The sequence below is a fragment of the Pleurodeles waltl genome, chromosome 5 (genome assembly GCF_031143425.1).
Source record: "Pleurodeles waltl isolate 20211129_DDA chromosome 5, aPleWal1.hap1.20221129, whole genome shotgun sequence".
Taxonomy (NCBI): domain Eukaryota; kingdom Metazoa; phylum Chordata; class Amphibia; order Caudata; family Salamandridae; genus Pleurodeles; species Pleurodeles waltl.
Genome location: NC_090444.1, coordinates 1,176,236,530 through 1,176,262,538, shown reverse-complemented (window position 1 = coordinate 1,176,262,538; position 26,009 = coordinate 1,176,236,530). Strand labels below are relative to the sequence as shown.

Genomic DNA, 26,009 nt, shown 5'->3' with positions numbered 1-26,009 from the left:
TTTCATACAACTTATATTGAACAGCTTACACCAACTGTTTATGTACCAATTGCTAATGTACTTTTTTAACGAAATCTATTTAGGGTCGTGTTTATTCCAACGAACTAGAGTTATGGTTTTACAAATTATAGTTAGAATAAGAGATTTTTTTTTTTTCTTATTCGATAAAATATGTTTTCATTTTATTTAATTACGACTCATGACTGTGTTTCAAAAGAAATGTGGGACTGTCCCACGTACTGCCTAGTAGTTTTTAGGTGGCGTGGAAGTACTACTGTAAGTTGCATTTATTTCATTCATTGTTGCCATTCTTGATATACTGTTCTTACAAAGTTGCCCCATAAGGACAATAGGATGTACAATACTTCAGGTCTACCTATCTCTAGGAAACTGATGGAAAGACACCCCAGCTGTTAACATGCGCATCGCCAGATCGCAGCTTAAGGAAGGTGGTTGAAAGGGCTGCACAAACCGTCTTTTCCTATCAGCTCTCCTCGGATATCTGCACCGGGCTAAGCTGCCCTTGCACAAGGACCTTATATCATTGGATCTTAATAAATATTTAGCTATATTCCAGAGAACAGTTATTTTTCTTCGATATTTAGGACATCAGGAACAGAGTCCTATTACCTACGTTTTAATATCGACTTGCGACAATATTATTTTCACAATATTCACTTGTACTATATCATTGAAGTAAGTAGATGCAAAATTAGAATCATAAATCTATTCTTCCCTGCATAGTTACCATGCCGAGAAAGTGACAGTTTATATTTGTGCACATACATATTTTAGGAGTCAGTATTGTAACTACAAACTGTTATTTAACATCCGACATCTGATAAAGTCCTGGATGCCATTAGACCTAGAATAGGTGAGCAATTTGTATAGTCAGTGACTCAGGCAATATTCACCTAAGTGCAGGTTAAGTCTAAAAGTGAATATTTGCAGAAACAAAATATATAGTCTGTAAATCACAGAATGAACCGACCAGAGGTTCCCCTAAAAAACATAAGGGAAGGCAGGTTTGTCAAGTACAGAAAGATACAAAGTTATACTTTACTACGTGCACAGATTTCTAGTATTGGTTACTTCGTATGACGCGAACAATGAATAGAAGCAGTTGCCTAGCTGAGCACATGCAAAATGGCCCTCAGGAGTTAGGAACATGACAACAGTATTCCCCAGAGCAAATTTTCCGCAGTGTCTTGCCTCGAGTGCCAATATATAGTAGGCCTCAGTTTCGGATCCAGGGACATTCTCTGGAGAATGTTAGCATGCCTGAAGCAAATCGTAGTTATACTGTGTCAAGCAAAAACGGTTAAAAATGTTCAAATAGCTAAACCATGCTCTCCATATCAGTCTCCATATATAGCATAACACATCTTCATAAAGCACGTAGGTCCTGATTCGCTAAGCTTTTTCTAAAAGTAGGTGTGCCCTACTCCTGTCTGAGTTTGAGTTAAACCTTAACATCCCCAGGCCTGATCTACAAAGCATTTTCTGTCAGTAGTTTCAATAAGTAGCACATGTTTACACGCGGAAACTGCAAACAAGCTGGAGCACACCTTACTTGTGGAAATCCATGATCAACGCCATCAATAAACAGCTAGAAGAATATTATATTTTCATCTATATCACATAACGTCCATAAAAATCCAAGACAACTTTAAAATTGCATACCACATTGTTGCACTCACTATGGCCATGGTACCCAATCAGCAGTCTCCTTATTAACCCGGTACACCCATTCGATCGATTCAGGTCTCATAACGGGCATAGAATATATACCACAAAGAACGAGTTACTTACCTTCGGTAACGACTTTTCTGGTGGATACATTAGCTACCTGTGGATTCCTCACCTGATGAATACTCCCATGGCGCCAGCATTTGACGGAAATCTTCTTACTAGTCTCTGCACGTCGACGAGGACGTCACTCTAGCCCACGCGACGCCGTCTGACGTCATACAGGCAATAAGAAGTCCTCGCCGACGTGCCGATGACAGTACCAACATTTTTTACGTGCATGAGAATAATAATAATAACCCAATGCAATGAAAGAGCAAAGCAACATCTCTTAATATTGTAAATCACACAACATTGCAATAAAATAGCTGTAGATTTAATATAACCTTTTTTTTTTTTTTTTTTTTTTTTTAAACAAATAAATATATTTATACATACGAATCATGTATATACCCAATATATATATAGATTTATATATACATATACACATATATACAAATATCATACATGCAAAATGTATTGCAACTTTGAAGACCAAAAGGAGCACACTCAAGGATTGCTTGGAGAGACCAAAAAGGCAACGGGGAGGCGGGTGGGACCGTGAGGAATCCACAGGTAGCTAATGTATCCACCAGAAAAGTCGTTACCGAAGGTAAGTAACTCGTTCTTCTGATGGATACAACTACCTGTGGATTCCTCACCTGATGAATAGAGTCCCAAAGCAGTACCACGCCCGGCGGTGGGTGCCTAAATGGTCAAACCAAGAAATCCTGCAGCACTGACCGTGCAAAATGACCGTCCCTTCTGACCTCAGAGTCCAAACAGTAATGTTTCACAAAAGTGTGAAGGGACGACCAAGTTGCGGCCTTGCAGATGTCAACCACAGGAACACCCCTGGCCAAGGCCGAAGAGGCCGACTTAGCTCTGGTGGAGTGAGCTCTAATGCCCTCAGGCGGATCCTTCTTTGCCAAAGAGTAACAGATTTTAATGCAAAGAACAACCCACCTGGAGAGTGTTCTCTTGTGGACTGCCTTTCCTCTCCTCTTGCCCACGTATCCGACAAACAGCTGATCCTCCAGCCTGATATCCTTCATTCTGTCGATATAGAAGCTCAACGCCCTTTTTGGGTCCAGGCGATGTAGTCTTTCTTCCTCCTTTGAAGGATGAGGCGGAGGATAAAACGTGGACAAAGTGATTGTCTGAGCCAAATGGAAGGGTGAAACAACCTTCGGAAGGAAAGCAGCCTTGGTCCTCAACACCACCTTATCCCCATAAAACGTTATATAAGGGGGTTTAACCGATAAGGCCTGCAACTCACTCACTCTCCTTGCAGATGTTATAGCTACCAGGAATACTGTTTTAATAACCAAATACCTTAAGGGGCAAGAATGCATAGGCTCAAAAGGGGACCCCATAAGGAAAGTCAGGACCAAGGACAAATCCCATTGAGGCATAACGAATGGTTTTGGAGGATATTGATTCCGAAGACCTTTCAAGAATCTGAGAACAATAGGGGATTTAAATAACGATGGTTGGTCTGGAAGACAAATGAAGGCTGACAAGGCCGACAAATAACCCTTAATGGTAGCTACTGCACAACCTTTCTGCGCTAGAGACAGTGCAAAAGACAAAACATGTGACAGATGAGCATGTAAGGGATCAATCTGTCTCTCTCCACACCACATAACAAATTTAGACCACCTATTAGCGTAGATAGATTTAGTGGAGTGTCGCCTGGCCGCTAAGATAACATCCACTACATCAGGCGGGAGAGAGAAGGAACTCAGGTTGCCCCGTTCAATCTCCAAGCATGTAGGTGCAGACTCTGGAGGTTGGGGTGTAAAACCTGCCCCTGCGACTGCGAGAGGAGGTCTGCCCTGAGAGGGAGACGGAGCGGAGGGCACAGTGAGAGTTGGAGAAGGTCGGAGTACCATACCCTCCTTGGCCAATCCGGAGCTATTAAGATGACTTGGGCCCGGTCTTGGCGAATTTTCCTCAACACTCGAGGAATCAAGGGTATGGGGGGAAACGCGTAAAGCAACTGGTCGCACCAGGTTATCTGAAACGCGTCCCCCAACGCTCCCTGCATCGGATACTGGAGGCTGCAGAATAACGGGCAATGCGCGTTCTCCCGAGTGGCAAACAGATCTATCCGAGGAAACCCCCACATCTGGAAGATTAAACAGACTTGATCTGGATGGAGACGCCACTCGTGGTCTGCCGAGAATTGGCGACTGAGACTGTCCGCACGTACATTCAAGACCCCGGCCAGATGATTTGCCACCAAGCAAATCTGATGGTCCTTTGCCCAGGACCATAGCCGAAGAGCTTCTCTGCAGAGAAGGTACGACCCTACTCCTCCCTGTTTGTTTATGTACCACATCGTGGTAGTATTGTCCGTCAGGACCTGTACCGACTGACCACGAAGGGATGGGAGGAAGGCCTTGAGAGCCAAACGTACAGCCCGTAACTCCAACAGATTGATATGAAACACCTGTTCCTCTGGAGACCAAAGCCCTTTGATCTCCAGATCCCCCAGATGAGCTCCCCATCCTAGGGTGGAGGCATCCGTTATTACCGTGGCCACTGGTGGCGACTGCGCGAACGGCTTCCCCTGTGAAAGATTGTTGCCCGCAATCCACCACTTCAATTCCACAGCAGCATCTCTGGAGATCTTGACAGTACCTTCTAAATCTCCCTTGTGTTGAGACCACTGCCTTCGGAGGCACCACTGAAGAGCCCTCATGTGCCAGCGAGCATGCGTGACCAACAGAATGCAGGAGGCGAACAGACCGAGCAGACGAAGGACCTTGAGGACTGGAACTACCGCTCCATTTCGAAACATTGGAACCAATTCCTGAATATCTTGAATCCGCTGAGGCGGAGGAAAGGCTCGACTCAATGTTGTATCCAGTACTGCCCCTATGAACAGGAGGCGCTGAGAGGGCTCCAGGTGAGATTTGGGCACGTTCACCGAAAAGCCCAGGTCGAACAACAACTGGGTTGTTGACTGCAGATGATGCGACACAAGCTCCGGGGACTTGGCTTTGATCAACCAGTCGTCCAAGTAAGGGAATACTGCTATCCCCTTCCTTCTGAGCTCCGCCGCAACCACTGACATCACCTTTGTGAAGACTCGAGGTGCTGAAGTAAGACCAAACGGGAGGACCGCAAACTGATAGTGCTGCGACCCTACCACAAACCGGAGATACTTCCTGTGCGACTTGAGTATCGGGATATGAAAGTAAGCATCCTGCAAGTCGACAGACACCATCCAATCTTCCTTGTTCAACGCCAAAAGCACCTGTGCTAGGGTCAGCATCTTGAACTTTTCCTGTTTGAGGAACCAATTCAAGATCCTCAGATCCAGGATTGGTCTCAACTGACCATCCTTTTTGGGAATCAGGAAGTATCTTGAGTAACAACCTCGACCCTTTTCCTGCTCTGGGACCAACTCTACCGCGCCCTTTGAAAGGAGGACTTGAACCTCCTGTTCTAGCAACAGGAGGTGTTCTTCTGAACAATAAGATGGGCGGGGCGGGATGAGGGGCGGGAACTCCCGAAAGGGAAGGGCGTAGCCTTTTCCCACAATGCCGAGAACCCAAGTGTCCGTTGTGATAGACCTCCACTTGTGGAGAAAACGCTGTAATCTTCCCCCTACAGGAGAGGAGTGAGTGGGAAACGGTGGAAGCCTAAGGCTGCTTCCCCTGCTGCACCCCTCCAGAGGACGAGGAAGAGGCAGAGTGCTGTTGAGAGGCTCCTCTGGTACGGACCCCACCCCTCCCCCTCCCTCTAAATGACCTATAGGGGAGGGAAGAGGCGGGTTGCTGGAACCTCCCCCGAAAGGAAGAGGAATAAGAGCCACGCCCAAATCCCCGAAACCTCCTGAAAATTCTAGAAGAGGCAGAGGAAGAAGGAGCTTGCAGTCCTAACGATTTGGCTGTGGCTCTGCTCTCCTTAAATCGTTCCAAGGCCGAATCTGCCTTGGCTCCAAACAGTCTGTCCCCATCAAACGGGAGGTCCAGCAGGGTCGACTGCACATCCGCAGAGAACCCTGAGTTTCGGAGCCAGGCCTGTCTTCTTGCCACCACAGCCGTGCCCATCGCCCTGGCCACCGAGTCGGTCGTGTCCAGCCCAGACTGGATAATCTGGGTCGCGGCAGCCTGGGCGTCCGAGACCACATCCAAAAGACCCTGGGGAAGCTCCGTGAATGAAGACGAAATATCATCCATCAGCGCATGGATGTACCTCCCCAGAATGCACGTGGCGTTGGTGGCCTTCAACGCCAAACTGCATGACGAAAATATTTTCTTGGACTGCGCATCCAGTTTCTTGGAGTCTCTGTCTCCAGGCACCGTCGGGAAGGAACCAGGCGCTGACTTTGAGGAACAGGAGGCTTGCACCACCAAGCTCTCCGGCGTAGGGTGTCTAGAGAGAAAGCCAGGGTCAGATGGTGCAGCTCGATACCTCCTGGCCACAGCCCTATGAACGGCCGAGGAAGACACCGGCTTCTTCCACACCTCCAACACCGGATCCAGCAAAGCCTCATTAAATGGCAAGAGAGGCTCAGCTGCAGCAGAGGCCGGATGCAATACCTCTGTCAGCAAATTCTGCTTTGCCTCTGCCACCGGCAAAGGCAGGTCCAAAAAGCTCGCTGCCTTCCTCACCACAGCATGAAAGGAAGCAGCCTCCTCCGTATATTCCCCTGGAGATGAAAGGTCCCACTCAGGGGAAGTGTCCAGCCCACTGGCTGTATCCAGACCATGCAGTCCGTCTCCAGAGTCCTCAATCTCTCCCTCCTCTAGGACTCGCTGGTACTCTTGCTCTTCTAAAAGACGGAGAGCACGCCTCCTCGAATGAAGTCTCTCCTCGATACGCGGAGTCGACATGGCCTCCGCCGACGTCGAAGAACGGCGCCGATCTCCAGAAGCATCTGACGCCGCGTCCGGCGCCACAGGCAGCTTCGGCGCCGAGGCAGGAGCCGGAGGACGAGGTCTTGGAGCCGATGGACCAACCGGAGTCACAGGGCAAAATCCTGACTTCGACGGAGGGGCAACCTCCGGGGCCGAAACATCCGAAGCCACCGGAGCGGCCACCGACGCCAGCACCGGCGCCGAGCCCACATTCCCAAAAGGGAGAAAGGGCATAAAGGGTGCCGGCCGAAGAGGCGCAGGATCACCCAACGAAAAGGCCAAGGGCCCCGAAGGACCAGCCGGAGCAGCTCCTGGAGCCATCTGCTGAAAGATGGTATACATCGCATTAAGAAACGCGGTACTATCGGCTCCAGGAGTGGGAAAAGCCGGATACTGGGGTGCCTGGATCGAAGGCGACCCCGACGCCGGCCTCGACGTCTGCGACGCCGGAGAAAACACAAGAGGCTGCACCACCTCAATCACTGACGCCTGACCAGGTGAAGTCGGTGACGCCGGAGAGGGCAACGGCGTCGATGGATGCGGCGTGACCGTGGGGCTGACCTCCCAAGTCCTCCGACGCCGAGCCGAAGGTGACCTCGAATGAGACTCCTTGCTGGAGTGACGTCGTGAGTCTCTACGGCGCCGGGAGTCTCGATGACGCCGGTGAGACCTTGGCGAAGAAGACTTCTTATGATGTTTCTCCTTCTTCTTTGACTTTGCCATGAATAACTTGGCCTCGCGCTCTTTGAGGGCCTTCGGATTCATGTGTTGACATGAATCGCAAGTCGAGACGTCGTGGTCGGAGCTCAAACACCATAGACAGTCGGAGTGAGGATCTGTAACTGACATCTTGCCCCCACACTCTCGACAGGGCTTGAAACCCGACTTCCTCTGAGACATTGTTACCGCAGAGAAGACTACGCAGCAGACAATACACTGTAACCACGAAGGTAACAGTAACTCCCTCGAAGATAACCGTTTCGAATGCACGGAAAAAAGGGAACTGTCATCGGCACGTCGGCGAGGACTTCTTATTGCCTGTATGACGTCAGACGGCGTCGCGTGGGCTAGAGTGACGTCCTCGTCGACGTGCAGAGACTAGTAAGAAGATTTCCGTCAAATGCTGGCGCCATGGGAGTATTCATCAGGTGAGGAATCCACAGGTAGTTGTATCCATCAGAAACATGATCTTTACGCTAGCATAAACAGGCAAAAAGTGATGACGTGCCATACTACCCATTTTTGGCCCATTAGTATTTCCCAAAGTAGTTGGTTCTGAAGAATGATGTCCAAACTCAAAAAATGTCACATAAAACTTTAAGTATAACGAACAACAAAATAGCCCAGGATGTGGATTCTACAGAGAGTGAGTCTTGATGTGGCGGGAATGGAGCGAGGCCTCCCAGAGCTCCTTGGGCATCTGGACTAGATAGAAGAACCTGGTCAATTGTCTAGGGTCTGAGTAGAACTCGTTAGCATTCAGTGCGTCAGTGAGGCCACCAAAGAGCACAGAGTGTTGCCAGAGCATCCACACAGTAATTTAAAAAACGAGATCTCTTTCTTAATTAAAAAAAAAAACAAGGGCATAAATTATCTTTTTTTTTTTTTTTTTTTTTTTTTTTTAAATGTTTTTTTATTATTTATTATCACACAACAAAATTACACAAGTGAAAGCTGTCAATAAGAATAACATTTGCAACAGGTTCGTTCATCACATCACCCTAGACGGCTTATGTACCATGACTGGGCTATGCTGTACTTCGCCCACTTCCGCGCCACTGCCAGAGAGAACGTGTTGCCACGGGCTGGAGCAGGGGGGGGAATAGTCCTGACTGGACATCATATTAAAGCATCCTGTTGCATTGAAAAGAAAGAGAAAAGAAAGAAAGAGAAAGAGGGGAAATACTGTGGGGGGGAGATAAAGGCCGGGGGGGGCCCCCAAGACGGAGGAAACGGGGGCAGAGGAGGAAAGGAAGACACACGCGCGAGCATTGGGTCATGCGTCCCTTTGTGTGCTGGTGTTATTGCTAGTTGGTTACCGCCTGCTAGGTTATACGGTTTCATGTTGTCTCCCCCAGCTCCTGTCCGCCTTCCTCTATTTGACATTCTGATTCGAGCCTGATGAAGGGTGGTTGCGCGCTATCACTGGGGGGTTACAGCTATTTAGGACTATAAATTGCAGATTTTAATGTTCGTTGGGGGGATCGTTCAGGGCGGGCGTTCGTCATCTTTTCTTTCTATTATTGCTACGAAAGAGTTCCAGGTGTCAAGACCTTTGACCAGAACACCCTTTGTTGATAGGAGCTGCAGCGTGTCGGCTTCGGCCCTGGCCCAACGCCGCAGCTCCGATCGCCATTGTTCAATGCTCGGCGCGACTGGTGACTTCCAGTGCATGGCTATGAGGCGTCTGTACAACACCAGTGCCAGCGCTATGCATCTTAGGGTTTGTTTCCGTCTTTTAAGGCTTGGACCTACACCCAGCAAACACAGCTCCGGGGTGGGGGACATTTCAACAGCTGTCCAATCAACAAGCAGTACTATTATGTCTTCCCATACTTTCCGGATTGGGGGGCATTCCCAGGTCATGTGGTAAAAGGTGGCTTCGGGGGTGGCGCATCTAGGGCATGTTTGCTTTGAGTGGGGGAAAATACGGGTTATTCGGTGAGGTGATAAATATGTTTGATGTAAATAATTAAACTGGGTATAGCGAAAACGCGGGTTGCGTGATACTTCTTTTGTCATTGTCAACGCCTGATTCCAAGCGGGTTGTGGTAGAGGCTCTGCTAGCACTGCATCCCACTTGTTCTTTGATTGTACTTGTTTATCTTCAGCGCAAGAAGTTAAGATTATGTATGCTCTTGACACATTTATTGAATCTTCTATGCTACCTAGCAACTCATGCAATCTAGGGGAGATATTTGGTTCTGAGTTTTCATTGCCCCAGCAAAACCTTAGTGTCTGGCGTACAGCTCCATATGCTATAAAGCTTCCGCGCCCCAGTTCATATTTATCAATTAGTGTATTGAAAGTTAGGAGGCGTCCTTCACTATAGATGTCGCCGATGGTGCGTATTCCCTTTTCTGACCAACTGTTCAGGCCAACTCTAGCTGCTATGTTGGCTATTTTCGAGATGGCCAAAAATGGAAGCCTGGGGGAATATTGTGGTGTTTTATTGTTCATGATCACATGGTGGCCCCATATCCAGTGCGCAATTTTCAGTAGTATGTTGCGTGGGTGTTTGGGGGATTCGCGATTCATCAAGTATTGTATTAAGCCCCTGTTCCCCAAAGACGAGTGGATCATCTGTGATTCAGCTCCGTCTGGACGGCTTAGCCAGGATGAGATCCATTGTAACTGGGAAGCTGCGTAGTACATTTCGAATCTAGGCGCTCCCATTCCACCCATTGTTAGTGGGTGGTGTAATTTTGTTAGTGCCACTCGCCGTCTGCCGTTGCCCCATATGAGATTTATTAATAGGCTATTCAGAGGTTTAAAGAAAGAGGCTGGGAGAGTCAGTGGGAGGGCCATGAAGAAGTACAACAATCGGGGCAGGATCACCATCTTCGCTATGGCTACTCTGCCCAATGGTGATAGAGGGAGTGAGCACCAGAAGGGCAGGGAGCCTCTAATGGATCGAATCGCCTGCCCCAAGTTGCCGTCCCTGAGATCTCGTGCGTCGTGATATATGTTTACACCCAAGTATTTGAAAGTGGTGTAACACCATTTCAGTTCGCCAGGGTTGGAGGATAATCTGTGTGCTTCAGGGACAGGACACATAGGGAATATGCACGACTTAGACCAATTTACCTTGAGTCCGGCCAACGTGCCAAACCTGTGCAGTAACTTCAGCACTTCAGGTAGGGATTTTTGGTGATCTCGTAAGAAAATAAGTGCATCGTCTGCATATAGCGACACTATACGGTGTGTGTGGTCGTCTCGGATGCCCCATGCAGGGGCTACCGCTCGTAGGTGAGCTGCTAAGGGTTCGATTGCGAGGGCGAATAAAAGCGGGGATAATGGGCAACCCTGCCTGGTTCCTCTCTCTATTTTAAACGGTTGCGAAATCGTGTCGCCCGTTTTGACTCTTGCAGAAGGGTTAGTGTAGAGTACCTCTATCCATCTGATAAATGTTCGACCGAAGCCCATACGGCGCAACGTCTCCATCAGGAAGGGCCAACCCAGCGTGTCGAATGCTTTTTCTATGTCCAGTGATACTGCCACTTGAGCATAGTCATCCGTTCGTGAGTTCGCCATAAGGCGCAATAAGTTTCGGATGTTGCTAAATGTGCTCCGGCCAGGTATAAATCCAGCCTGGTCGTGGTGTATCAGGTCCGGCATACATGGGAGCAAACGGTTGGCTAGCAGTTTACCGAGTAGCTTACAGTCTGTGTTCAGTAGTGATAGTGGTCTATATGAACGTACATCCAATGGGTCTCTCCCCGGCTTAGGTAGCACTGCTATCAGCGCTTCACGGCATGTGTCTGGTAGTTGTCCACACTCTAGCGCCTCCGTCAGCATCTCTAGATATGGGGTTAGTGTTTGAGTCGGGAACATGCTATAGTATTCAATAGGCAGTCCATCGTTGCCTGGTGCTTTGCCATGCGGCAATTGTTTTAGGGCCTGCTGTATCTCATTAATATCAATTGATCTTTCCAGGTCTGCAACCTGAGCGGTCGTTAGTTGTTTCAGCTCGATATCAGTAAAAAACTCGCTCAGTGATGTTTCGGGTGGGGGGACGGGAGCTTTGTATAGTGTGCTGTAATACTCCTTAAAGGCTAGGTTGATATCGGCCTGTGCATTTACTATTAGTCCTGTTTCTAATCGGATGGCTCCTATGGGGGATTTCCGGCCACCATTGTGTATGAGCCATGACAGTAATTTACCCGATCTGTCACCCTCTGCGTGGTTACGAGCTATGTAGTGTCGATGATCAAACAGACCTAGTCGTCTATCAGCTTCGTGCCATTGTGCGCGCTTTCCAGCTAGTTCTGTGTGTGTAATCTCGCCCCTGGCGAAGTCTTTCTCGAAAGAATGTACTTCCTTTTCTAAGTTACTAAGCTCACGTGCTAGTGTTTGACGCGCGCCGACTGTTGCTGAGATGCATGTTCCTCGTATGACTGCCTTATGTGCGTCCCATTCTGTTGATCTAGAGCCCGTTGTCCCCTTGTTTTGGATGAAGTAAGAGGATATGTGTATGGCTAATTCATCTCGGAAAGGGGGGTCTTGTAGCAATCGGGACTGGAGGCGCCAAGTTGGGATGCATGTGCGCGGGCTGCCCCATCTGAAATGAGCGATGAGAGGGGAGTGATCTGAGATTACCCTAGCGGTGTAATCAGCGCTAGTGATCTTGTGAGTGATGTCTTGGGAGATGAGGATAAGGTCTATGCGAGTGTGGAGGAGGTGTACTGGGGAGTAGTATGAGTATTCGCGATCATGGGGGTGTATATGCCTCCAGGTATCTATGAGACGGTGGTCTACCATCCATTGACGCAGCATCTGCGAATTTTTGATTGCTTGGGAGGCTGCTATGGGGGGGTGTGATCTATCCGTATCTATATGTGGAACGCAGTTCATATCCCCGCCCCAGATACATGTAGAGGGTAGGTCGTTTGAGAAGTGTGAGATTGTTTTGTGTAGGAATTCACTTTGTCCGATGTTCGGGACGTACAGTCCGTTCAGTGTTACTGGTTCCCCATCTAAGTGGCCTGTTAAATGTATGTATCTGCCCTCTATGTCAGAAACGCCGCGCCGCACAGTGTACGGGACCCCCGGGGCTATCCATATCAAAACCCCTCTTGCGTATGATGAATTTCCCGATCCGTGGACCTGCCCGCCCCACTTTCTTTCCAACCAGGGAATATCTACAGGGGTAATGTGCGTTTCTTGGAGAATGGCTATATGAATATTGTGACGCTTTAGGTGCGCGTGTATCCTATTGCGCTTTCTTATGCCCGCCATACCCTTAACATTCCACGTCATTATATTATATGTTGGTTCCTTTTTTGTCATGTTAAGTTAGGTTGTTGCACACCTATTTTTTTGTACAGTTGGGTCAATCCCGTGACGCGTCCAGAGACTGCTGTTAGTCTAGTGCGCGCTGCCCACCCACGTCTCCCCTCCGCCACCAGCGCCCGCCCGCCAGCCCCCCCAGTCCTACAAAACAACATTATCATAAGAGAATAATAAAAATGAGAGCAAAAAAAATAATAGGCAAAAGGATATTTCGGGTAAAGCCCGGAGATAAACATAATGGCACAACTGGTGCCTAAACTGCAAACTGCGAAGTTAAGTTCCATTCGGGAGTGACTTGGTAGTCGGAGAGCGTGGTTTTGGTATAGCCGGGCGGGAACCGACCCGTCTCCAGGATAATTTTGTCCCTGCTCGGTCCAAATTGTAAGTACAACCGCTTTGGTTACCCTGTTAGTCCCAGTCAAGGAAGCTAGCGGCCAGTTCCCATCCATAAGAAACCACCAAGCACCGCTCCAGGCCGCATAAGGGCGGAAGGTCGCGTGTCCTAACGCCGGACTCGTGTCTGTGGCGCAGTTCATATTCCCTCACGAGGTCTAGAGATCATCCGCAGCGCGCGGTGTAAGGTCAGGGCCGGCCAGTAGGAAGGAGGAGGATGCACTTGATTCCCCTCCTGGGGATCCGCTGTCTGTAGCATCTGTGTCACTTCGGGTTTTGGATTGTGGTCGAGTGAAGGAGCTAGTTTCCCTTAATATTTGAGCTTGCTCTGATTCCATTTGCGATTTCGTTGGGCGCAATGTGGTCTTGCTTTGTTTTTTTTTCCTCCTGGAGCTGGGTGTTATCCAGTCCTCAGTTGTTGTCTTTTCCGTTGGCGGGCTGATCAAACCTTTAGCGTGAATCCAAGTCCATGCATCCTCTGGGGTAGGGAATATGAGCGTTTTCTCATCTATGGTGATACGCAGGCGGGCTGGGAACATGAGAGAATAAGTTATATTATTTTGTCGCAAGATTTGTTTGATCTTTACAAAGGTTGCTCTTCTACGTTGTACTTCCAGCGTATAGTCCGGGTATGCAGATATGTTATTATTTTCCAAGCTGATTTGACTGGAAGATCTAAAGTGTTGAAGAACAGAATCTCTTTCTCTGTGGTTAAGAAATCTAGCTATCATGGGTCGGGGTGGCGCTCCAGGCCGAGGGGGTCTGCCCGGTATTCTGTGGGCTCTCTCTATCATTGGTGATTTTGTGGCATCCTGAGTTTTCATTATTTCTTTCAGCCAGTTTTCTAAGAAATCCTCGGCTTTGGGTAGTTCCAATCGTTCTGGGATGCCAATGAATCTGATATTGTTACGTCTTGAGCGCCCCTCTGCTTCTTCAGCTCGGCGTTGTAGCTGTGCCAACTCAGTTTCCATCTGTTTGAATTTGCTTTTCATGTCTTTCATTTCCGGGTGAACCGTTTCTAGCGACAGTTCAGCATTATGCACTCTGTCAGACAGTTTGCGGTGGTCAGCTCGGAGTAGGGAGACCTCCAGCACTGCGGCATCAATTTTCCCTTCTAGCGAAGTTTTGGTTTCCATAATTGCCTGCATAATTTTATCAAATTGCTGGGAGTGTGCGCGTAGCGTCTCGCTCAGTTGAAGTTGCGTTGCCTTTTGCATGTCCAGTTGGCCCATGGAGGGGGGGGTATCTCCCTCCGCTGAAGTCCCTGTTTTGGAATGCTTAGGCTTGACCATTGTGACCACTATGCGACCGGGGAGAATTAGGCCGTGTGAAATCAGCTATGTGTACTGGTGGGGCGAAGCAGAGCCACGCACGTCAAAGTGGGTGATTTTAGCGTTATCAGTGGTCCAGGCGTGGTTGCTTATTTTCAGGGATATTAGGAGTTAGTATGTTAATTTGTTGACTGAGGCCCTCCTCGTTGCAAGGCAGAGAGCTGAATGCCACTGGCCTGGTACAGGTGCGTTGGGTTTTTCACTTATTTGCTTGTGGCTTGATACTTTGGTGACCCAACGTGGTTGTTTTATGTGCGTTTAATTTATTCTGTGCCAGCGCTCACAATCTACTTGCTTCAATTTCTTTATCTTCTTCCTGTTTTTGTTTTTTTCATTCTTTTTTTTTTTTTCTCTTTTTTATTTCTTTTTTCCTTTATTCTGATTTTATTGGCTCCTCCTCTCTTTTTTGTTTATGTATTTTTATTTTATTTTTTGTAAATTTTTTCCTTCTTCCTTTCTTTCCCGTTCCTCCGCCTCTGCTTCCTACTTTTTTATCTTCTGTGCTGGGTGCTGGTGCTTGAGGGTCGTGGTCGCTGGCCCAGCGCCCTGCACGGGAGGAGAGGCCGAAGGTCCCCCCAGCCGGTCCGGTACACTCCACCAAAGGCACGCCGGGGCCCCCACTCCACCCGGGCACGCGTCCGCCGGCCGCCTCCACAGATCAAGGGCGGAGTGCCAGGGCGAGCCAGACGCCCGTTCCCGGCGCCGACACGTCCAAGGCCCGACCCCGCAAGGAAACACCGCCCAGTGCTCCCGCCGCAGCGTCACCGCACGACGCTGCTACCAGTTCTTGGTAGGGGGGCCACGTGGAGCTGTAGGGATGCTAAGCCATATCAGGGGGGGCTCGCTCACTGCCGCGCGCCCCCCGTGTTTCTTGTTGCTCCGATGGAGCGCGGCCGAACCGGAAGCCGCGGCGTCCCCCAGGCCGCGCCCCAGCCAGCAGGCCCGCTCCCAGGGCCCACCGCAGTCCAGGCCCAACAGCCCTCGACCCCCCCGGCGATCCCACGGGGAAGCCGAACGGGGCGACCCGACCGCCGTGCTCACGTCTCGCCGGCCGCGGGAGGGCCGCCTCACCTCCCGATCCACAGCACCAGGCGCGTCTTGCTTCCTCGAATCCAGCAGTTGATCACGGGGCCATCCGCAGCTACTTTTGTGTCCTTGAGGGCTGCCCCCGGCACTGGGGGGGTAGCCTCAGCATTTTATGGCCGACCGGGAACCAGGGACCAGGATATTCGGCAAGAAGGAGGGCCGCGAGCGGAGCTCTTTTCTCAAGCGTCCGCTCCGGCCGCCATCTTGGCCACGCCCCCCGGGCATAAATTATCTTAAACTCTGATCTCACCAGTATGCCTAAAATAGTAATGCAAATGTTGACCTTTGACCTCTGTGCTCGTCCACCTGCTTCCCTATTTTCGTTTCACTTCCCTGCGCCGGCTGTCCGCTCCTCGTTGGGTTAATCCACTTGATTGGCGCGAGACCCGTGTGGCCAGACTGAAGTGTGTATCCCAGGCTCTACAGTACTGCGCTGCCTTTGCTGACTGAAGGGTTTGCAGCACCAGTCAAGAAAAGCCCTGCGCATCCGGTTTGCAATGCTCGTGGGATGAAAGTAAGTGCATTCAACCGCCTATTACAAGCAGGAAGTACTGGTAATACGAGCTAAACAGGCATTTAAAGTGTTACCTTTCCCAGAATGACCGTGTTTTCAACCGTGGCTCCGTGAAAGACGCTTAAGGCCTCATTGCGAATTTCGATGGGGTGGAAACAGGAGTTACCAGCCCATCGGGGTTGCAAGATCTGGGGTAGCTCAGCAGATCTGGCGGGTTGGTAAAAGCAGCTTCAATGTTCGGGTGGAAGTCTGGGGGCGGGGCAAGGGTCGAATTTGGGGGAATGGGATCCTTATGAGGTCACTGGTGACCGTTGGGAAGGCTAGCAGCTTTACCGGGTGGCTGCTGCTCCATTTCTAAGTGTACACCGAGGCCATTACTCAGAATCTCAAGACAGTCACCACCCTCTGCTTCGCTGAGGTATTGATGCCTCAGCTATCAGTAATATCTCGCATTTTATAGCCCATTTTGCGGCCTAGGCTGAATTTGGGAAGACATTTTATGGACTGGTTACATTTGCAGTGTATTTTATAAACTACATTTTCTCCCTAAAGTAACTAGCAACAAACTATAATACACGCTAAGCAGTCTGAGAAATAAAAAATGCACAAATGTATGGAATCATCAGTTACCCTGCCATAATGTCTCCCACAGTAGTCAAGCACAGGGAGTATGGAAAGTTGACTCATTCTCTTCCAGTGGACCAATTCACTTCACCATTCCACAGAAGATAAGCTCTCTACATGTACGGCCCAGCAGATCTCCATTTATCTGCTGGAGAGACTGGCAACCTTTTTACGATACAAAAGCTCTCAAAGAGAAGGCATTTGCTATAAGGCAACTGGAACAGGTAACTACGTGAAATAATTAAGCTTACAGTCATATCATGCATTCTTTGGGATGGATATATTTGCTACCCCGAGATAAATGTGAGAAATAGTTGGGAAGAGTTTTATTAGATCGGCTAGGTAAAATATTAGGGATTGCTCGATGCTTATTGGACCCCTTGCCTAAACCATTATGGCACCTTATGTGTCACCTACTCCATTCAGGACAATTGACATGTAAATGAGCAGTAGGTGCATTAACACATTTCTTCTTCTTTTACAGAGAGCAGCCACATGGAATAAGTGTACTTTTAAGCGTGCAGGAGTAAATTAAATCACAGGTTCTTTACGTGGCCTACCAGACCTTACAGGGCCAATGCAGTAAATTCCTTTAGAACTAAATCACTCTCTATCGCTCTACGGCGTTCTTCACTCAGCTGCGCCATCTGTTGTCTATATCCCCATTTCATGCAGAAGGATATGTCCTGGTTCAAAGACTGTGGAAGAGTTTTCTGTGTTTTCTCAACTTTTATGCAGATTTCAGTAGAAAACAAAGAATGCATCAGTTTTCTTACTCATTTCAATTATGCTTTATCCGCTCTTCTTTTCCCATAACGTTTATTTCTAATAGTGCAATGCATGCATGCAACCATGCAGGTGGATGTCATGGGTGTAAGTTGTGTTTCTAGAAAGCAACATGCAATACTGTGAACTCCCCTCATGATTGTGTGTTCCTAGCCTCTGACAATCTTTTTACACTTTTAGTGGCCCTACTAAAAAATATGGCAACATGGTTTTAGGGTGTAGGCGAATTTTAGTGATAGTAAGAACAAAGATGGCAGGAGTTGGAGCACCGTTCCCTAAAAATCCCTTTACCTGGGGCAGCAGGTGACGTCAAGCTCTTTTGGCTGGTTCCCCTGTCACCTGGACTTTCCAAACAGCGTCCGAATGTTTTTCAGCCGAGTCTCACGAATCCGTAGGTAAAATAACGGACCTAGACACAAAAAAATAGGAAATCACAAATTATTGTAAACCGGTACTAGCCGTTAATGCATGAATTGTGAAATACACAATGATGGGCAATTTTAATTCGAGACTAACAAACACAGTTATCTAGGCAATGTATTAAGAATGGAGCACAATTCCTTACCCCCCCCCCCACCAACTTTGCATAGGTGGTATTTCCTATTGTTTTTCATACAGAACGCTTATTTATACCTTTCAGTTAACTGCACTTAATGAAAATGTAAAAATAAATAAATGAGTGGACAAGCAGGGTGGGCATTGTCAAACAGCCTTCCGACTCCCTGGTAAAAGGAGCTGGGAAAACAAAGTTAAGGAAACAATAAACAATGTGTTGACATGGTGTATTCTGCACGGTGTGAGGATTACAATGTTGGCTTTCTGCTTCGTGCAGTGTTTATTTCCACTCACCATACGGCGACAGACTGTACCACTGCCGTTGCGAACTTACACTGAAGGAGCTGGAGGAAGCCGAGAGCATGGTTTATCCCGGTGCTTAACTTGTCAATAAGAACGTGCCGGTGCCCAAAGCCCTCCTCTTAAACACGCGGCTTCTGTAATTAAATGTGCGTGCACAGAACACTGAGGGGGCGTAATCCTGAAGCCGTCTCGGGCCTCTTCAATCCATTTAAAGCCACTCCCTGCCCCCTCAGATCACTCTTACACCTGTCTGCCTTTGTGACGCTGTTTCGTTTTTCTCTTCCTCCCTTTTTCCCATACGTGTCTTTTGCTCGCAGAAAATACCCGAGGCACCGAAAACCACCGGCTCAAACTAAGCACTAGTGTATCTGCCTCTATTGCTATCCCTATCCGAAGGCTTCTTTCTGCAGTCACCACCAGGACCAGGCCCTCATGTGCGGGTCTGATTGGTTAGCCATCCATCTAAAATGAAAATTGTTAGACCTTCATTTTGATGTAACTGCCTACTCTGAAAGGCAAGGAAAGGGGCGCTGGTCACAGACAGTGAAGCAGCTGATCTCAGGCCTCAGGTCTCAGTGCACGAACCCCCACGACGTTCACGAGTCATAATTAACCAGACTTCTTCACTAATTTTGTTCTAACTCCTTGAAGATCCACGCCCCTTTAAGGAGCACTGTTATTCTCACACAGCATAGTTACCGCGTGCCAATGATTTAGCAACTTAAAGAGTGTAATTACTTTGTTACGGCCTTGCTAGCTCCTCTGGTTATCATTAAACACTTGTATTTATAACTACTGCACATTAGAACAAGGCATGGCATAAACCGCACGTGCAGATCCACTGAGCGTTAAATGCTATTTATTAACATTGTTGAGGGAAGGAGGGAGCATTATGACGAACTCGAGGGTTCCCTTCTTCTGGATCCTGGCCTCTCAACAATGGTACTAAACTGTATAGCACACTCAACAACGGTAATAAACTGCGTAGTACGCATGCGCTTATGAGGTTAAGGGTGACATCTCACTCTATGCAAATCTGATTTTTATGACCTGACAAACTATGCCCCACATTAGGGGAACAAAATGTTTAGGAGGACATCTTACAGTGTGCCAAATGTTCAAAAGGTGCGAGGGGGTCCCAAAATCACGTTCACACCTCAAAATGGCGTTTTCCATAGGAGAACTTTCTCCTCGCACAACTTCAAAACATGTGAGGGAATGATGATTTTATATCATGGTAGCATTTCAGTCACTTGCTGACTTTTCTTGGTTTGTTGGCAATCCAAGCAGCTGATTTGGAGATAAAGCAAAATTGAACTGCTTAGTTCTTATGTCAAAGTATGTATATTTTACAATTGTCTGCAAGCTCATTAGTGTGCATACCCAAAACCCACACGCAGGTGAAGGGGTGAAAAAAAGGACTATGCTTGCAATTCGCGATAGCCAGGCCAGGACCAGGAGGGCACATTACCCCCTTCCCACTCACGTCTTCCCCAATTACCCAGTTGCAAACAGCTAATTTAGTCCACCCTAGTCCTTGCCTTACTGGGGAAGAGGATGGTGCCCTTGCCCTCTCGCCTTGCCCAAAGGCAGGAGGGCAATACGAAATTAAATCAGGTGCCTTAGTGTGTGCCCTATCACCACTTTCCAACAATGCTTACTTGTGGGAGGAGTAAACCATGACCCAGGGCAAAAGCAGAAATTGCCCCACACTCCCAGACACTGACTTAGGACAAAAGGGAACCCTGCTTCCACCACCCTCAACGTGCTCAAGGATGGCGACGGAATGGCCCCGCATCTCTCTCTCACTGCCTTAGTGCTGTATTCTCACCTCCCCTCCCCCCCACCTTGCTCAAGTGTGAGGTGGGGCGTTTGCCTCTCCCTTCTCCCTTCCAACCAAAAGGCAACTGAAACAAAAAAACGAGGAGGGAGTACCAGCTCCTGCACATAATTTCAAATAAGGTGTCATCTAACTTGATCCTCTGTGGATTCCGTATTTCGTAGGCCAAGGTGGAACGCATCAGTTGCCACTCTGCCCCGCATCCTGTTCTCAATCTGAAACAGGGTACAAGAGTGGGTAACAGGCGACCCACTGCTCTGTGGCCCGCTGCATTCTGCAGGCCGCAGATGAGCAGGTCAACTGTGTGCACCCACATGACCTGTTCCTCGAACGGGAGAACGGCACAGGTTTGGGAGACGAGTTGCCCAGTTTTTTAGGAACCCTAACCCTTGGGCAAGATGACATGGTTGGCAAATAATAGCCCACCTTTGGTAAGGCACAAGTAGAATTTAATGCACACTTGAGGAGGGCCGGAGGGTAAAATACCTGCAATATAAACCCTCCATCACTCAACTTGTTTTATTTTTAAACCTCTCCCCATGTTCGTGTTCATCAGGTGAGATTATAAAAGTTGCCCAGGTCTGGTGGGTATTTAATAATATAAATCCACACTTGGCCAGAGTAGCACGGGTTCACAGAGTGGATGTGGAGATCTAGTGGCTTAGAGGAGGACGGAGAACACAGCAAGGGACTACAGTGGACACAGAGGGCTCCAGGGGACACATATCAAAATAATGATTAAACATATACATATTTCAATTGGAATTCATAGGTATACAGCCATTTCATTCCTATCTCATACGTAGATTTTCAGTTTCAAAATCCAGGTAAGAAAATTATTTGCCCGTTCACCCCCATTAAAATATGCAGTGACATGCTTGTTGCTGCTGATCAGTTCTAAACTATCAGAACCAGCCTAGTGTTTCGTGGTTTAAACCTGCTTCTTCAGGGCTCAAAACAAGAATCCAGAGACTCAAAGGAAAGTTTGCAGTTGCATATTGCCCTTAAGTGCAGTTGTGTTTCTATTAATAAAGCATCATCGTGAGTTTTAACATTTTCAAATATCTGAAGATTTAATTTGATACGTCATCTTGAGTGACCAAACTATTGTGCTTTTTCTATAAGACCTCACATGCTTAAGTGCTTCCACGAAGCAAGGCGTGCATGTAGAGAGAGCTTCCACTCAGGTTAGTGAGCAGCTCACTCAAGAGGAAGTACATGGATCTAAACAATTTGGCAACAACCTATACACATGCATGCCCATTATGCGCCAGAAGGCTTAACTGCATACATTCAAAGAAACAAAATAGTAGATTCACAACAACCACAATAATACAACACACACCCCATCATACACCAATACAACAATAATAATCGACACAAACAGCCACCATTTACCAATGCTTCACAGCATGGTTGAAATAACTTATTCGGGCAATCATAATTCGTTTTACATATGTAGAGGTATCATAAACAATTGATGTATATGGAGGCAAGCTTATTTGAGGAATAACAAGACGTGACTCAGCCACCAACATATAGACGTGACTCAGCCACCAACATATACCCATACATTCACAAATATATTACCTACTGGCGATAGCAATAGGTAGTTATTGTTTAGGCCAGCTTTTCCCATAGACAAAGTATTTTTTGCTTGCTAATGACTTTGGCGCCGTTTCACAAATCTTTACGAACTTTTCAAAACTAGTACGCAAGTTAGTTCAGCAGCTATCTGGAAAGTTTTGGGGTGATTCATCAAGCAGGGGCTCAGAAAAAAAGGGGGTCCGAAAGGCTTTTTCGTCATGCAATGTCTATGGGGATTTTGAAATTTTTAGACATGGCCACAGCCCGAAGAGCTAAACGTAATTACAACAAGTTTGGTAGCAAGCTACATCTTGGCCTAGCACAGGCTTCTCAAATGAGTAGCTTGTGAGCTACTGGTAGCTTTCCAGCTACCTGTAAGTAGCTCTCATGTGTGCAAAGTAGAAGCTTTTGCTTAGTTGAATTTACATACATATACCAGAATTGTGACTGGACATTCAAGATGAAAATGTGGTTATTTTCAGAACGCATAAGCTGATTTTTGAAGAAAAATGGCTGAGTCTTCAAAATGTATGTAAAGTTGATATTTAAGTAATAAATCATGTGGCATTGTGGAGACTTTTTACAAATGTTATTACCTTGGTACCAGACGCATTGCAGTTATTGCTGCTATGTATTTATCTGTGTAGAGGCATTCCATATGGAGAATGCCTTTACTACGTTACTACTGGCAACCATGTCTCATTCACTGAGGTGATCGCTGGTAGTAACCTTGCAAAAAAGTGGCCACTAATGTAACCATATCTGATGTGGACACTATCACAGCACTATTAATTATAATAGCTCTCGAGTTTCGTTGAACATAAGTAGATCTCAGTAAAGAAGAAGTTGGAGACCCCAGGTGTTGAAAAATACTTTTTTGCAATTTGGTATATATTTTTCCATTTGTTCCTGAGTTATTAAAGGAAACAAAATATAGATATCTAGGGATGTGGATCCACTACGGACCCACAATCCAGTCGAAAATAAAGGCCCTAATTGGCTGGCCGCAACGTGACAGGAATGTCAACCCCTCATGGGCAAGAAATTGCCTCCAATTTTTTTGGGGCCTCAGGTGGATCCACAGATCCCCCATGGCGCTCAGCGCGACCCCAAGTGTAATGTCACGATTGATCCACGGATCCAAAGGCCAATGGAAAAAAAAACACACACACCATACGCGGTGTTTGTATCAATGTTAGGTAATTATATATTACTTTACATTTAAAAAAAAAAAAAAAAGAAATTAACTGCAAAAAACAAAGGTTACAGGGCCTTTATAGTTAGTTTCACATTTTACCCACACAAAACCATGGAAATTCAGCAGTTATACTTAGCTGAAGAAACTATTAATCGTGCTGTTAAGTATCATCATGCTACGAGTTATAGTATCTTAACATAAGTATAACTATAGTTATAGCTCTGAATTTCTATGGTTTTGTGTGGGTAAAATTTTAATCTAACCTTAATGTCTCTGTAAACTTTGTTTTTTCAGTGTGTGTATATATATATATTATATATTCATTCAGCAGTTTTGGTGGTAGTGCCCTGCCCACTTTTATAGTAAAAACATAATAAACAGAGTTTATTATGTTTTTATTATAAAGGTTTTGCAGCTCCTGCTGGTGGCGGGGGCGAAGCTCCTCCGCCCTAGTGGAGGGGGCCACCCCTGGCTCCTAGTAGTGACCAAGGGGTCATCTACCTTAGGGTGGCTACACCCACTATGTGACTACTTCCTGTGGGCTCTGATAGGCTATTTTCCTACCATGCAAGATGGAGGAAAATTAAATGGAGGGGTCACCTCACATGCAAAAACTTAGAGGTGGTGCAAGCTGGTGGTGGCCACTAGTCCTGTCCTGTGTGTTTTTTCCTGCTTTTGCTTCTCCCGAAGTGGGGGTTTGCAATGGGGGCGACCATCTGCTGCTAGCAGCAGGGCTGTGGGTTGAGTTTCAAAAGCAGTCAGCCCTTTGAAGCTTGCTAGCAGGGCAGTGCACATTCCTGGGGGAGGAGGTGTAACACATCTGCCCAGGGAGGGCTTTGCTCCATGGACCCAGAGAGCACAGGCTCTCACCCCAAGGTTCCAGAATCCTGTTTGGTGGTGGCAGGCTGGTTGTGATCGGCCAGCAACCATGCTAGGGTAGTTAGCTTTTGTAGGAAGCATCTCTAAGCTGGCCCATGGGTACAGATTGTAATAAATGCAATACTGGTACCAGTTTAGATTTATCATTCTGAGTTGTTTGATATCAAACAACCCAGGGTGCAGGGTGGTCATCATGTAGCTGTGAAACTCGCACTGACCAGTGTCCAGCACATGCATGTAAAATGGCTGCTCTGTTCACTTAACATGTCCCAGGTTTGGCAGGGAAACAGTAGAGGCATATTACTCATGCATCTATGCCCACACATGCAGTATGGTGCACCGTGCCTTCGGGCTGGAAGGCCTGCCAGAGGGGTGGCTCACCCATATGGCGTGCAGAGTATAGTGGACAGGGCACACAGATTGTGTCATGTCAGTTTTACAATTTAGGATTGCACCAGGGCACTCCGCCTGCAATGGCAATGCTGGGTGCACTTGGGTACATGGTCCCTGAGGGTGGCACAATCCGTGCGGCTGCCCTCAGGGGCCTACCCTTAGTGCCTCTTGCCCTGGGTACCTCAGTGCCATTTACTAGGGACTTATAGGAACACCTAAATGTGTTTCCAATTGTGCCGATGCATAACAGTTTTGGGAAAGAGATCTGCCACAGGGAACCTGGTTAGCAAGGGCCCTGGGCACTAACACTTTGAAACCACATCAAATACGAGGCAGAAAGTGGGGTGCTAACCATGTCAAAAGTGGCACTTTCCTACACTACTCCTATCCATCACATCAAAGCTTTCCTCCTTAACTGTAGGCCTATGGTCTCTAATGCTACTTCCATATCTTTCCTCATCCATAACTTTGACCCTGACTCTATCGCACTCATGGAATCTTACCTCTACTATCTTCCCTATCACTATCTTACAACTAGAATCCACCTACTTCACCTCGATAGTTGCTGCTCTGTTTATTTCCCTGAACGTATAATGCTGGCACCATACAGCACAACATATGGCACAAAAAGAGCACATATGCAATGTGGCATAGCACATGTAGTAAGTGTGCATTCATACATGCATGTGTTTGCTTATTTTCACAAATATTAATTTAGGCTTTAAGTGAAATTAAATTGAATTATTTCACAAGCTGTATTCGCAAACTACCCTTTGAACCACCATAACTAACATTTCCTTATACACTGTCAGTCTTGATCAATTTAGTATTGTTTCTGGCTCTTAAGTCACGGTTGTTAGGCGTAAGGCCTGAGACTGCGCTATTACGCCATATATAAACAAGATTACATTTGAGTAAAAATCCTAATGCGAGAGCACAGGAACAAAGTGCACGAATCGAACATGAGTAGATGTTGTTCGCGTCACTTGTAATCTTGCACTGTTTTTTTATTGCTAAATGCCTCTTGCAGTCCATTTTGAACGTGAGGTGTCGGCCTGGAATTTATGTAATAACACATAATTTTGCCTATTTTTTGGTGTTTCATGTAATTTCCACTAAGGAAAGTATACCAATTTAACCTAAGCTTTCTGATGCCAAAAAAAGAGCTCAACACAGGAAGTCAGATGTGCATGTGTTGCCTCAGGGCTGCTTAATGAAATACCATCTTGGAGGATGACAGGCGTGAGAGGGACGGCATTAGCGCATATTATCATGCTTCAGCTACATATCCTGATTTCACTGCTAATTCCTATTAATAGATAATAGTCATGGAACAAAATCAGCCTCCACTAGCCTAGGGCTACTAAATATTTTGAGCTGGGCTAGTAATGCTTTGATAAAAACTGATTATATTAAAAAAAGATAGGGTATACTATAAACGGTAAAAGAAATATGTCTTGCTTTATATTAAAGAACAGTTCACACCGCAAACCGGAGCGAGAATCAGATTACAGTAAATTCTTTTTTTTATTTTAGGCAGGGGAGAATCCGATGATTTGCCCTGAACCACAGGATGTTGACCATAGGTGGACTCGAACCCGGTTCCTTCTATTCAAACAAGACATGCTTGACTGTTTAGTTAGGTCGCATAGCATCTCGACCTCGCTTCTTGTCTATGGGTTTCTCAGCCTTCTCTGTTGTAGAAGAAAACCTAACTTTCCTTAGCCCTAGAAGGAGTAGCGCCACAGATATGCACTCTCCTCAAATCTCCTCTTCAAAGGTTCCATCAAAGCAAATTCATTTTCGCACCAAGCATGATTTGTGGCTTGTAGATGTATCTCGAACC

At 47.1% G+C, this 26,009-nt stretch overlaps 1 protein-coding gene across 3 annotated transcripts in view; it reads right to left on the bottom strand.

Moving 5' to 3' along the window:
- PKIB (cAMP-dependent protein kinase inhibitor beta) overlaps window positions 1–26,009 on the bottom strand; it is a 467,775-nt gene that overhangs the window by 239,649 nt on the left and 202,117 nt on the right. For 2 of the 3 annotated variants that reach the window (XM_069235406.1, XM_069235405.1), the window contains exon 2: window positions 17,700–17,817. The gene's annotated coding sequence lies outside the window, so the exon portion shown is untranslated. Of the gene's footprint in view, window positions 1–15,734; window positions 15,755–17,699; window positions 17,818–26,009 lie in introns of those variants that run through there. The other variant, XM_069235408.1, reaches the window with a different exon arrangement.